Consider the following 15,611-nt stretch of genomic DNA (forward strand, 5'->3'; position numbering starts at 1 on the left):
CCAGGATGTTACCTGGTAGCAGGGCAAGTCGCTCGGGTTGCAGAGATTAACTGAGCTCACAGTGACACTGAAGCACCCAAACGCTTTTCCTAGGGGAATCGCCAAGACTCTTCTACCCCCAGATCACCACATTGCTGGCCCCGAAGCAGAAAAGAACACAAATTTCTGCTAACATTGGATAAGAGCAACCGAGAAACAGAAGTCCCGAGTGCTACCGGCACAGCCTGGTGCCATCCGACCCCCACAAGCAGAAAAGTGCCTCCCTTCGAGTCAATAAAGCCACACCAGCACAAGATCAATCACGTTACATTTGACTTCTACTGGCGTAACTCCATTGATTTTAATGGAGTTGGAGTTACCCCAGTTTTATGCCGGTGTATCTGCATTAGGGGCAGTGAAGTTATGCCAGCGTGACAGATGTAAACACCACCAGACCAACTGGCCCCTCTAGGACTAAAATACACTGCCACTAACTCCAAAGCAACAGGAAAACGCAGATCTGTACGTTACCAAAGCAGGGTCTTTGGAGTTTATTTTTCCAAAGCAGGAGAACGGCGCTTTTGTGATCCTCTCGACACCAAAGAAACAGAGGGAAGACTAAGAAGGGAAAAAGGACAAAGTACACAGTTGGGATCACAGTATTCTGTAATTAGAGCTGTTAAATGATTACTAAAGCACAGTGGTGCAATCATCACGCTGAAGGAAAAGGGGAAGTATGCAGTCAGGAGCATCACCAGGGAGAAGGTAACAGCAATGTCAGAGACACCACGTTTTATATTTAAATGCAAATCCCTCACAAGCAGAATCTGTGCCTTCTAATTGAAGAAAAGGTTACGGAACTAAATGTCTTCTATTCTGGACAGCTCAGCAGGTTTTGAAGGGGTACAGTAAGTTGAAGGCAACTTACTCATCCCCTGTCCTTTATGGGACTGTCTCAATTCAGCCTTTTTTTTTTTTTTTTTTGATTTCAAGATCAATTTCATAATATTGCATGCAAGAGAAAACTGGGACTCACCTTCCCATTGATTTTAAACAAAATACAGCCCAACGCCTCCATAAGATCCAACTCAAGCTATACTGTGAAATCTGAAGTAGATCTCAAAGTGATGCTTTATGCCAGCCTTCCAAATGGAAGTGAATTTGCACCAACTTTTTCAGGTTCCTTTCAGGTTTCCTCAGTCCCATCAGTTGACCTATACAACGTGCCCTTTGATTTTCTGAACGCTTCCTAACATTACAGCAAAGGAAAACAAACTTTCTTAATGTCAACAACAAAATCCCCTATGCTAGCAACTTCATTCACTGCCATTTTTCAACACCCAACCCTTGTTCCCTGACAGTTAAGTATTAGGAAAACTAATCAACGGGCTTCACCTTGCTGTGAATGGATTTTTGATTTATTAATTACACCAAACCCAGTGACCAGACCTCTACTGAAGTTCACTGATTAGCCAAGAGATGAGGGGAAAAGCAAAAAAGCTTTCTGGGACTTGTAAGCATGAATTTGCACTGTAAAATGTCAGAAAGTGAGTTCTAGTTTAAGAAATACTTTTGACAATTGCATGTAAACCCTCAAGTATTCACACCTGCAACATTGCTCATAAAGATGACTCCCTGTGACAGCTGCGGAGGACATCAGGCAGCCTTCTGAACAATTACAAACAGGAGTGTTTGGGAATGGCTGCTAGATTTTACCAGAGAAATTTCAAATAACTTTTCTTGAATTCAGTTTTCTGCTCTCATCAAGTTTGTGCTCGCAGCACCTTGTATCCGAGTACCTTGCATACAGCTCCCCAAACGCCTCCCTTGTGTCAGTAGGAATGTTAACCAAAATAACAAGCGAAGAAGCAGCCCCATAGGAAGTCAGGCTTTAAGCATTTTCTGTTCAAAGGCAATGTTCAGCCGTGTTTCTATATAACAACATGCAGCACTTCCCACTGCTGGAAAATTTACCAAGGGAGGAACAAAAAAACGAAGCCCACAGCCAGCAACGTAACCGATGGAAGAGGGGGGGGCCTGTTGACTTCTGTGCAGTAATTCTGTATGGGGGAATCAGTCTCCATTCTGCCCTACCCATGCAGCTGGAAAGCTCTACGGGACCCCATCAGGCACTTGAAGGACCAAAGGCTAAGTGCTCAGGTTAGGGACCCTGCCAAAGGAATTACTTGGAAGAAAAAAAAAAAAAATTCAAGCCACTGACAGGCTACAGTGTCAGGAAAAAAAAATTAAAAAAATAAAAAGATGTTCTTGGTTATTCTGGATGGGGAACTGTTAAGCAGCTAGACAAGTAAACTACACCTCCTTGAGCAGTAACACATGACAAAACCGTCCTTATTTTCTAAACATCTTTAAAAATCACCCAAGTAGCATGCAATGAGGAACCATTCACCTTCCACTGTCATGCTACAGTTTATTCTCTCTTGGAAGCAATTACAGGACAAATGCCAAGCTACAGAAGGTATTTTTCCAGCAGCAGCATCTGGCTTCTTGGCAGACTCCTCAGGCAATTTTATCGGAAGCTTTAGAGATGCTACTGGGTCAGTCCGAGCTATATTGCTCATGAGCCGTCTGGCAGTTTCTTCTTCCAAGATGTTATAATCCCTCTGATTTACCTTGAAGGAATTAGCACACTTTTATCCATTTCAAAAACTGTTGACCTGCAACGCATTTATGGGCTATCTACAGAGATACAGTAAAAATCACTGGTGTAAATCTGCAAGCTTTTGGGAAAGCCAGCAGCATTTTGGAATCCATTGCCTAATGCATCATCAAGAAAAGCAGCAGGCAGTGCAAAAACCATGCGTACTTTTCTTACTGGTAAACTCAATGCATTCCTTTCAATCTAAGGAAAAAAACTGAAGATGCATGAAAATTAATTATTTTAAAAAAGGCAAGATGGAACCAGCAGCAAACCTGTGCCTTTATTTAATAAGAAGTGCTCTCATGTAGCAAAGACAGTGCTGTGCTGTACCCTGCAGTAAGGGACGGCGCACACCACGTCACGGAAGGCTTCCGGCAGACAGCGAGCATAAACTGGAATGCAAGGAGATCCACTAGGTCAAGGAAAAAACGATTTGTGAGAATGTGCTTCTTGTGTCTCCTGTGCTAAGCGCAGTGCCTCCGAGGGCAGAGGCAGCCTGCCTCCCTCGCTCCGCGCCGCCCGCCCCTGCCCCTCCAGCCCAGCAGCTAGGATCTGCATTATTCTGCAGCTGTGATCATGCTTAATCCTCATCCAGGAGGATGAAAGGCAGGATGCTGGGCTTACCCTCCCTCTTTGCATACCAACAAAATCAAGTCCACGATGAAAAAGCTTTATGTCAGTTCAGAGCAGTCCTCTGGAATTAATACAGAGAGAGGGGACAGACCGCTATCGAAAGCACATTTATTCAGCCATAACACGGGTGGGATCTTCCTTTTTTAAAAGGCTTCTGTGTAATTACTTACAAGGAATATACTCCTCAACTGGGGAAAAAAAAAGAGAGACGGATATGTTCATTACAATTTTTTTTAAAAGACTTTCCCATAAAGATATACCTGGATGTCTTCTTGTCCCTTACATTTCTTCTTTCAGGAGTTTTCAGCAAGGTTAGAGTAAAGCTCACACAAAATCCTGTACCGGTTTATTTTCCAGGAAGAAAAATCCTAATGCCCAAAGGTAAATATTACAGGTACAAGAAATATACTCTGTAATCTAATAAAGGTCTATGGATCTTGGATTTTCAGTAACAGGAGCACATTGAACAATGTAAGATTGGCAGGACTGAGAAAGGTGCACACATCCAGGTCAAACAGAAAGCCAAACAGAGCTCTGTCATCAGCAGAGTGCAACTAAATCCAACCAGACACAGAATTCAGACTTGGCTAACTCAAATTGACTAACATAATTCTGTTTTATGCAGGGTAAAACATATTCTGATTACAGGCCAGTGGTGCTTGCAAGTTCTAAATTTAGGTATCGTTAGGGCCAGGTGAACCGTTAAGTGAACTAATCTGAATTTTATCTATACCAAAGATTTGAACTCTCCACGTATTAACTTCTCAGACTGAAACCATGCATTCACCCTCATTTTTTTCTACATCTTTTGTGCATCTGCACTCAATCCAAATTTCTGCGGAATCACAGTACGAATCAACAACACAGCCTGGGTTTCAAAGCACTGTGCAACAGCACACAGTGAGAAATTATTTCAGCTCCAGTACCCCAAGAGAAGTTACTGGCACACCAGAAACCAAGCTGTATTTTAGAGTGAGGTAGCACACAGCCCTGTGTTTACGAGCTTGGTTCTGCAAAGCAGTAAGCATCCACAATGCCAGGCAAATACTTGAACACGCACCCAAGTCTGATCTTCCAGGGGTGCCCCTGATTTCAGTGAGTACACAAGTGAGATGGAAGTCACACGCAGGCGAACAGAGGGCTTCCTGGATGCAGTGGAGATCTGAAATGGTGTGTTAAAATGTCTTTGATTACACAGTCTCAACAAGAATTGTAGTTGATAGAGCAATCAGGAGTAGCCATCAAATGAGTGCATTTCAGTATAGAAAAGAAAATGAATTAAAAATATGTAAGATTTTGACTGACCTTGTATACGGCTCCTCTAAAATACCTAAAAACACTTAAAACAACATACATTATGTTCTGGGGTAATATAATTTAATCTTAAATAAAGACTGCTACAATGAAAATCTTCGTAGGTTCAGCAGCTGAGCCTAAAGCCGAAAGGTGAAGAACACCTACTCCAATGTGAGACTGCACACGGCATCCAATTAGAGCTGTTTGGATAAACAAGCGCTTGATGAAGTTATTGCCTATGTGTGACTTTAACATTTTGGTTTGTTTTGTTTTCACTTCCACAACTAAATAGCAGGCAGCAATAATATTAGTTTTGGAAGACGTGCAACATTTGTGTTACCCACTGAAGTTAATTAATGAAAATAATGACAGAGTTGCAGGAATCAGAGATGATTAAGAACTTGAAGACCATCCTACCCAATTCCCTGCCAAGGAGGGTTTGCTCTTAACAGCATGTCCTTCATCAAACTGTTTTAATCGACACACGCATAAGACTTGCATCTCCTTCCTCCAGAGGCTTTCACACATTCAGGTGAGCAGGAGGAAGAAGTTAACCCAGCATCCCACCAACTTGGTGCCATTATTCCAAGCTAACCACTAGAAGATTATCTTGAGCAATTACTCTCCTCCCTTACTGCCCACACGTTTCCAATACCTGTAATCCTCAGTTAGCTCAACCGCTATCAGTGTTAAGCCAATCTAACCCCTTTTGGTAAAATCTAATGGGGAAAGAACATATCACTAGGTTTATAACCCAGACTATTACAGCCTCCATTATTCCATATTGCTTATTATTTTGTACTTACAAAGTCAGGGAGATGTGATTTTATTGCTTACAAATCATTCTTACATTAGTCTTACGCTGATATAACTTCACTCTGCTTTTCCAGATATGCTTTTTGCTTTCTGCATATTTAAATAGTAACTCTAATTATCCCTACTTGATTGCCCTCCTCTTGCAAAGCCTTCCCACAGATTCATCTGCAGCGAATTCTTCATCCTAATTAGATTTTAAGAAGCCCAAGATGCATCATATTCTTTAATTTTAAAAAAGAGCAGGGGGTGGGGGCTTTGTTTAGTTTTTGAAACATGCATACCAGATCCCATCTTTAGACCCTCTTTTTCCAAAAAACACAGGAAGAAGGGCAGATAAATCATTACACTCACAATAGTAACAGTATAGAATAGTGCCTGGCAATGAAGTCAATCAAAATGACTGTTGACATGGTATCAGATCAGCAACAAAAAGTTTTGGTCACTGTCTAAAAATAGTGCTTCTCTTTTGCAATCCAAGCTTATAGGGGTTTTCTGAATTTACTTCCAACTGCAGTGGCAGAAGACACTTTAAGTACTTATAAATTAGAAGTATAAGGTCAGTAGCAAATATGATTTATGATATGTAATGTACCAATCCAAGAAATCCATTCAAAGAAATGCAAATTATAGTAGCCTAAAATGCAGCAACAAAATTTTAGTCAAAACCCAACATATTTCACAAAAAATTATTACAATCTTTCTTGTTATTTTTTGTAGTTTTCTATATAGATAGACAGATAGTTTGGATGCTGGTAGGGTATTTTGGTTTAATTACATTGGACTTGGTAACATCATCTTTTGGTAAAGTTGCCTGACATTACTCACTTTGAGCTCTCTTAGTTTCTTTTAACTTTACCAAATCAAACTATATCTACCAGAGCTGAAATCTTCCATGTCACATGTCACACAGCTGAAATCTTCCATGTCACACAGCAGAAGCAGTGATAAATTCAATCTTCAAGACCTCATTCTGCTGCCCTGAGGCATGAGATCGTCCCTTCCTCCTCCCACCTTGCTCAGAACACAAGTTTCCTTCAGAGGGTGGTTGCCTTTATCATGCAAACCCGATTTATCCCCAGCACAGATTTGTTCTTTTGCACAAAAACTAAGTGGGAAAAAAGAAGTTACTGTGCAACTACAGCACAATTCAAACACAACTTTGTTGAGATGTAAGAGATCAGAATGCAATGTTAAATTCAGCGTTTCTTTACTGATGTACTTGAATCTTCAACAGTAATTTACACTTTGTGTATAATAACATACAGTAAAAAGAGGCAGCCTGGGTGTATGACAACCATATTGCAGCGTCTTCTTGAATCCTGCTTGCAAGCTGCAATCTTTCAGCAACTACTCCTCAAAAAAAGTTACTTAGCAATACATGACGAGTATCCAGCAGAGATGACCACGTCACAGCAAGAGGATGGAAGAGAAGGATAGGAAAGAAAACAGGAGGTCTGCTTGTAACTGCGACTTTCTGGTCTGTTTGTGTCAAAGCAGTATCAAAAAGTACTTTTAAAAAAGAAGTGCTGAGGCCCTGAACGCTCACAGAGCTCCCATTATTATGAGCAGTTGACTACTTTGGTAACAAAACAAACAACATGCACAAAGGCACAGCGGTCCATCTTTGAGTCAAGGGCTTTCCTTACCAACTGTGACATTCAGCCAAGCCAAAAAGCATCTGATTTCCCTGGTTCCTCTCCACCACCGAGGTGCTACTGAAAGCTGGCAGCACTCTCTGCCACCGCGTTGCACAGCGGAGCACGGCAGTAACTCCGGAGCCAGCAGCCTGCAAACACAGCACCGGCAGGAGGGCAGAGCAGCGGGGTGCTGGTCCCCAAGCTACAGCAAAGCAACCCGCCGGGGCTGACCCCAGCAAACTCCGCAGCAGGGAACAGAAGTCTGCTGCTTTGCCTACCCAGCACCAGCACACGTTGAGAAGCAGTCTGGCTGACTGGTTTAGTACCTTGTAACTTTGTCCAGCAGGATGGTGACAAAGGGGTCATGAGAGCAGGTTCAGAACAACTGCAATATGGCCAGAAACAAGGAAAGGTAACTGTCTGTGTTTTGGACAGGGCTTTCTCCTTTCCATTTTATTCTCTCCGGGTTGATGACTTTGAAGGGAACGCATGCCCCCACAGGAGGGATGTCCTGTGGTGATGGAAGCCTTACTCTGCCATGGAGCTTCAGCTTCAAAAACAGACGAAGCAGAAGGAAGGACCTGCATGGGAGTCAGCACCACGAGGCCGGGGGACTCTCTCCTGCCAGAGCTGAACGGCTTGGAAACACTGCAAGGAAAAGAACTGACACATCCACAAAAAGCTTCAGAGAAGTCTTCAAAAAGTTGTCCATGAGTTAAGAAAAGGTCATACTGGTAGCAAATGCTTTAACAGGTTGGACACCTCCTCAAAGTCAACATTTGATACTAATAAAAGCCTTTTCCCCATCCCAGCAAGACTTTGCCTTCCTATCGGGGCCAAGGTGCCTCTGAAGAGCAACTAGTGTCAAAGCACAAGCAACCACACCTAAGCAGACCTTGTTGTTTGGCAGCAAACAACCAAACCACGAGGCAGTTCTGAGCATTCAGAATATTATCTGACGAACAAATCTGTACGAAGTTCAATAATTAACTCCCAGATTTTTACATGTGCGGTTATTTGATTCTATTCTTATCCATTAGAGAACATTTGGATAAACAGATTGAAAAAGTTCATTCACGGCTTTATATGTATATGGCTGTTACGAACCATCCCCCCTGCTGCCCACATAACTACCCAAATCGAGGCAGAACTTAGATTTACATGGTTTTGGAAATATTTTAAAATCATCATTAAGATGTGTGATTTTTATTTAATTTTACTTATGAGCCAAAAGTCATATCCTGACTGCCATTTCTACAGAAACTCAGTGCCAAATATTACCAAGCTCCAATTTTACTCTCTATTTAAAAATATCCTGACAGCATTCAGCAAAAAGGCAAATTAAAACTAAAGCAAAGCCCTTGCATTCCACCATAATATTTCAGGCAACAGTTTCAAGAAAGGAAAGGCAGAAAACAGACTGTGCATACACTACTGTTCAAAATAGATTCCTCACGTCAAATGGCATAATTTTTCTTTTTTTTCCCCCATTAAAGTTATTTTTAAGTCTTCTGCTGAATATATTTACATGCATAATGACACTTCTTCAGTGACTCCTTCTGAATTACTATATATGCTATAACACTGCACACACTAATAGTGCGCACATATATACAAATCCACCCATAAATGTATGCACTCATGCACAGAAAATTCATGCAAGAAGAATTAATGGAAGTTTTTGACTGTATGCTACCCCCTGTAAATACATTAGATGGGAATGGTGCTTATGGTGGGGTTCGTTAACTAAAAATATAGCTTTTGTCTGCACAACTTGTGCTGCCCACATAAGAAGGGCCGGCATGTAAAGCGCTGATTTACAGACTCAGCTCTTTCCAATTTACTATCGGGGTCTTTCTCCAATGGGAAATTCAGTGGTCACTTACTACACTGTAAGAACTTGGGGAAAAAAAAATGAAAAAGAAAGAAAGGAAAAAGAAAGGAAAGGAAAAGTAGGTGAAAAAATTAAAAGCAGCAGCTCGAACATTTTTGAGCAGGTCACTCAGTTGTTTCACCGATGCAGCATGGTTCTGTATCCAGCTTTCCACCTCGCAACCTCCCTGCCCCTTGGTGTACAAGCTGTTTTGGTTTCAAACCCTAATCTATTCAATATGGAGCAAGTTTTTAGCAGCAGCTTAGTGCCTTTGAACTCTTTCCTGTAACCTCTGTGTTAGTTTATCAGAGCAGTCATTAAGGCTGTGCACTCTGAGGCTGATGGTTATATTCAAGCTAGCTCACTTTGAGCTAATTGCGTTCAATTTAACATTCTCCAAGCACTGACAGTCCTCATTCAAGCCAAGTGTGAAAGTTTTTAAATTAGCTTTCGCAGTTTGATTCACAGACAGCAAATGCAAAATGGCACAGGATTAATTTTTTTCCAACAACACAGTGCAACGAAATAGCCCAAAGGCTATTTTAGTTCATTTGCTTTAACTATTAGGGAAGATTCACAGCACAGACAATGCTCCAACAGAGACAAAAGCTCCAGAGGACTTTCAAAGCTTAATATTGCCCCCATTAATTAAAGTACCAAACATTTGTACAGCCTTTCCACTTCATCACTAGATGTTAAAATGGAAATCTAGACCATTTAAGACAAGTCAAACTGATTATTGCTTAAAAGATTATCAATACACTGCTTTAATTTTGATTATAAAACACTTTTTAATATTTAATAAACTCTGGTATCGGACTGTAAAACGGTCCATACAGAAATCCATATTCTCCTTGGGAAAGTACCAATCTTGATTTCATGTGTAATCTGACAATGTCTCCTGATCAGCCTGCCTGTATTTGTGAAGGCAGAAGTTAATTCAACCTTCCAGCTGCCTTTTTACCTAATACAAAAATGACTCAGCAGCTCCCACCAAATAGTGGCAGAACAGGATGGAAATTCAGCTTTCTTAGCACTTTTCCAATAATAACCACTAAACACAGGCAGAGTTTATGCAGTCAACTTTCCGAACAGTCTCTTCACAAAACTTGGGAGCACTCAAATCTCGACTTGGGAGAGTACAGTTGGTAAACACGAGCGGCTCCATATACAAGGAGGCAAGTTGAGCACATTCGAAACCTGTTGAAACACTCCACACTCTGGCTTCGGTGAAGAAACCTGCTCCTCCAATTTAAGAGGAAATAAAATCCCCGCCAAGAATTTAGCTCATCTTGTTTAAGTACCTATCAGAATACTTGACAAACCCTGAGCCCTGCGCTTACCACGTGGCTCGTGCATACAGACAGCACAACCACAGCGTTCGGTATCGGGGAATAACATACGGCCACATCGAAAGCCAAGGCATTTCTATGGGAGTCTTTCCATCACCTCCATCTTTACATAAGGTCTATACCTCATAACCACTTGTTAATTCAAATCATTTCTGACATTCTATTAACTTAAAAATATAATGTAATTTAATAAACTAATAACTATATTAGGAGTGGTTTCTAACATCACAGATGGGTACTATCTTCTAACACAAGTGGTATTCGTAGTGAAGTACTAAATATACATGAATAACTTTTTTTTTCCTTTCTTTTTTGCATGCACAGATGGAGTCCAGCTTCAAATTCCAGCTTTTTCACAGCCCAGGACATGCAGGTTGTATCTACTGAAATACGAAAAGTCAAGGGCCCATTTGTAAGTGTCAAAGTGTTAGTCACTGAGGTGGATACCACTTAGGCACTTCTTTAAAGGATTCAGAATACTCATGTCAAATATCAACCTAGCTTTACAAATGTTTTCTATTTTGTGCTAAGAAGTTATGTGCTTTCATTGCAGCATCATAAAAAGCATGCTTTCATAAGTAGCATCTTATTTTGTAAGCAAGCAACCTCCTTCATAGAGATCTGCAACCGATGGACATCAGGAAATCTGTATTGGCTAAACACAGTGTATCTTCCTTAAAATTTGAAAACAGAACCCACACTATTTAGTGCAACTTATCTACATGACACTTTGAAACAAAAAGTCTTGCAACTCTCTTCTAGCCAGCTTCAGTATCACGCAATGCTGCAGATGAACCAATGAGACCCAACGGGGACGCGCCGCTGTCTGTCGGTCTGCAGGCAGTCGGAGGCACGGTGAGAGCCTTGACACACAGGATCACAACAAGGCCACACAAGCAATGCACAAACTAGCTTAGTTTCAGTCAATATTGACATTTGATGAGCTCGTACTTAAATTTTCTGGCTGCGGTCAGAATCATCTCCATGTAAACCTAAATAATCGGATTGCAGCCTGTGGGGATGCAGCCAGCTCAGACCCTGAGCTAGCCGAGATAAGGCTGTGAGGAGTGTGCCCCGATGGCCAGAAGTGAGGGGCAGACTTGCACAGCCTGAATTTTTATCTATCAGAAAAACAAAATAAATACATGTGCGACTAAAGACAATATAAACTCCTTGGAAAGGCATACAGTCTTGAAGCTTTACACCCTTACACAAAATTCAGCCTACTATGTATGGAAATTCTCCTTCGGTCTTAAGTACAATTCAAATGTTCTCAGAACTAATTTCCGAAACTTACCAGCTCAGATGGTAAATAACTACAAGTTATTTGATCGCTAAACTTGTCAGAAACTGCAAAAGAGATACAATCCAATTGTTGTTGAAAGTAATGGATACACTTCTCTGGTCATCTCATGTCAGGTGCTAACAGACATCAGAATCACTAAACACCACTTTCACAAGACATCATATGTATGTGAATATTTATGCTGAAGAAACTTTGAATTCTATCCAAATGTAAATGCCACAGTGTAACTGATCCGTCATGACCATGACAGTCTTCCAGAGTATTCTCTCTTCTAAAAAGAACTAAGATTATGAAAAATTCAGGGGTTGTTGAGAGTGAATGGTCAATGGATTAGAGAGCTCTTCTTCAGGTTACTAATTTCATTCCCTCCTGTCAGCAGAGGCTGAAACCAGTTCCCAGCTAACAGCTGCACAATGCATGAGACGGGTCTGTGATCTAGTTCGTGCTTCAAGTAGGTACCAGTGCCCTTGCACAAAGCTCGTGCTGTAATTGGCAATTCCGGAGCAGGGACAAAGCATTCAGTGGGCACGAAGATGTCCCCGCTAGAAGCAAGCTCCCGTAGAAGCACTGTATAACACTTTGCAATTAGTAAGCATTAACAACAGGCTACCCCATCGTTCAGCAAGGTACAGCACACAACCCAACACGTTTTAGGTACAGGGATTCTGACATTCAAAGCAGAGCATACAAATGACAGGAGAAGCATGGCTGAATTTCCCGTGGTCATTTGACAACCTCGCCTAGCGTAGTCCAGCCTCCATATGTATTTTAATTTTGAGAGTCTAATTAATGCTGATCTCTGCTGAAGACATGAAAATACCGATGTGCTGGTGAGCTGGTGAAAGGTGCTCCCCCTAAAAATATTGATTCCTTTTGAAAAGTAGCTTTTTAGAGAAGCACAAGACACATTCTATTGTTACTGGTAAATCATCACTAAATCATGTCAAGTCTCTGTCCAAACACACCATAAAATGCTTGTTCCTTTCTTTCTCATGCTCTAGTTATACTGCATCTGATTTCCTTCATAATACCCCCTTTCAAAAGTTTCTCGTGTCTTTTAACAGAAATGTTAGCTGCTAAACAAGACACCCAACACACTTCAGAGTTTGGCACGTGTAGGAGTTAGACTTGCCCCCTTTCAACAGCAAGGAGCAGCTCAGCACCACGTGGAAAGGTGCCCTCGGTTATTAAAGACACCCAACACGAAGAAACATTGAGCATGACTGGGTCCCAGCAAAGAGCGAACCACTGGTAGCAGTTTCACTTACTTAGATGCATAAATATATCTATTTTGGGGCCTAGTTTTAAAATAAACATCTGAATCACCAATTCTGTGCCTGTGCATAAACATTTCTGTATAGATTTGACTAGAAGGACAGACATCCTAACACGAACAAGTTATATCGATCATCGCTGCAATGCACACTGCACAAATAAAGGAGATAAAGCTGACTGCTAGGCCGTGAGACTATTTTACCTCTTAGATATTGGCAGGAATTGATAGTACAAGATAGACATTAGATACAACAAAGAGGTCTTGCAGTGGGGAAAAAAAGCTAAACGCTCTAGTAAGGACCGAAATGATGCCACTGCTTCAATACATTATTTATAGAGCAGACTGTGCATGGTTTTGCAAGTCTATCTACTGAAGACAGTCTTCAACTGGCAACTTTTAACTCAAAAATCAAGTGTTGATCAAACTAAACATCACCACTGTAAGAGTGAGCACACAAATTGTCACCCAATGTCTTACCAGTAACAACATGGAACAAAACTTCAAAACAACTCTATGAGGCCAATGGAGCTAAGCAAATTTACACTGGATTCAGGATGTGTCCCAGTGTATAATTCCTTCCTTCACTTCATTAAATCATGTTTACCAGCACCTACATTGTACTAATGGCTGCATAAAGCTATTCTGCACCTGTCGATTGCCAAGGCATCTGTGCAAACACAACAAAATGGAAAGAAGTGAAGCAAGGAATCCTATCTTTAAAAATAAACCCAAATCAATACAAATAAAACGTAAGCACTTGGCATGTATGGCTGATTTCTTGCAAAGTACAAATGGTATCAAGGTGTGTTTTAGCCCAACACTACCTACGTTTAAATAAATCAGTTTATATATCTTACTGAAAGATATTCTTTGCATTTAACTTTCCTAATGCAAAAGAGTCAGTCTTCAAGGGGCAAATGCTCAAGAGAAATTAACATGTTGAGTTTCAGAAGAGTTTGTTTTTCTTTCTAGGCCCTACAGAGCTACTTCTGTTTTCTCACTAGACTCAGTGCTGGTTTATTTTGATGGCTCTGAGGGAATCACCAGTCCTGGTAGGAAATCTTCAATTCTGCTTTGTGCAGAATTGTGTGTGTGTTAGCACTCCTAACTGTGCTCAGCTCAGGGATAGCAGTGGCATTTCTGAGACAGCCAGCACAAAGCAGCAACACAAATCCAAGAGGTGGAACTTCCACAAAACGTTACACTTGCAGGAGTAGCTGTTATTGCCAGCTGCAGCAGTCAGAATACCAATTTGCTCACTGCACAAATTTCAGAAAGCGTGATATAAAAGTGAAGGCAGCCTTATCATTACCTGCTTGTTTTCATTTCGGAAAGCTGCTTCCCCTTACCTTCTTTAAGTATCTACTAACACATTTTTTATTGCGGTTCATCTTGAAAATTAATCATCATAAATTTAAAAACATTCTCTTGCAGATCTGTCAGCTTTGTAGAGCTACTTCATTTATTACAAGACCACATGATGCATCAGAGCTCTGTATTTGAACATGTCATATTTTCACTTTGTTTTGATACCACATTTGAAAATTGTTCCTATCAATCTTTCACTGGAGCCAAAACTTCACCGTCTTGTTCACTGAAACATTAAATGTCAAGTCACACAGACAAATAAAAGCATTTGCAAATTTAACATCAGCATTTGCAGATGCAATTATTTGCAGAAGTTTCCTGTTGAAAGGGTCTATGGAAGAGAACCCACAGAAGTGATGGAAGTCCATAGTCAGTATCAGAAATGATTATTCCTAATCATTTTGGTCATCAGATCACACCAGAAGTCAAGAGACTCCACGAACAGGCCAATCTTTAAGTAAAATTTTCTAAGTGTTTACAGTTCTGTTTCAAAAAAGTATTACAACTTGGATGCATTTCCAGACTTCACTTAGGCATTGTTTAAGATCCATGATTTTCTGCATTGCACGCCAGTAGGGAGAAAAAAAAAGAAAGGAAGAAAAAAAAACAAAAAAACAGGCCATATACTTACATTCCCCATAATGCATCATTTTCTCTCTAAACAGTGGCAGCAAACAGGCACATCCAATACTGTATTACTTTCTTCTCTCATTCATGACGATGTCACACACAGGTTCTTTGATTCTGAAAAAGAAGCATTTCCCAGGTTCTAAGGAGAGAGGTACCCCAACCAATCCATCATGCTTTGTGTGTTAATGATAGACTCATGCATAAGAGGCACCAGAAGCAGTGAGAGGCAGCAGGCATGAAAAGGAGTGAATCAACTGTCAAGGGTTGTGATCTGAAGGACTGCAAGGCTGTGATTAGAATTTTCAATCAGGACTTCCACAATTCATCACGCTACCAGGGAAGGAGGGGGGGACATATTTCTTCATCGGCCCTTTCTCCTATTGGCATAACAAGTTCCAAGGCATTAAAAAGGGGAAATCTTAACACCTTCGTTTCAGACACGTATGTTTGAATCTTCGGGGAGTGAAAGATTTTTCTGGGACTGCCTAACTGCCTTCTTGTGTGCATACTGAAAACTGAAACGTGGTTATTTGCAGCACAGCCTTTCCGCTGATGGAGAAGGAAATGCAGCTCTTCCTCCCTCTCCTCTTGTCCTCTTTTAGACACCAGAGTGAGAAGGAGACCAGGAAACTTCTGACTTGTCTTCAGGGATATGAAAAGGAATAAAATCCAACAGGAATCCTTAGTCTGAACTTGCCAACACTCTGTGAAACTTAAGAAAACAAAAAGGCAGAGCTTTTCCCATGGAAAGTATTCTCAGAGCCTGCATTGATCGCCTGCAGC

General features: G+C 41.0%; 1 protein-coding gene across 1 annotated transcript in view; it reads right to left on the reverse strand.

The window, feature by feature from the left end:
- DAB1 (DAB adaptor protein 1) overlaps positions 1-14,868 on the reverse strand; it is a 122,758-nt gene extending 107,890 nt beyond the window's left edge. The window contains exon 1 of the mRNA XM_035537813.1: positions 14,830-14,868. The gene's annotated coding sequence lies outside the window, so the exon portion shown is untranslated. The remainder of the gene's footprint in view (positions 1-14,829) is intronic.
- Between the last annotated feature and the right edge of the window lie 743 nt (positions 14,869-15,611).

Source organism: Cygnus atratus, chromosome 8 (assembly GCF_013377495.2).
Source record: "Cygnus atratus isolate AKBS03 ecotype Queensland, Australia chromosome 8, CAtr_DNAZoo_HiC_assembly, whole genome shotgun sequence".
NCBI classification, from domain to species: domain Eukaryota; kingdom Metazoa; phylum Chordata; class Aves; order Anseriformes; family Anatidae; genus Cygnus; species Cygnus atratus.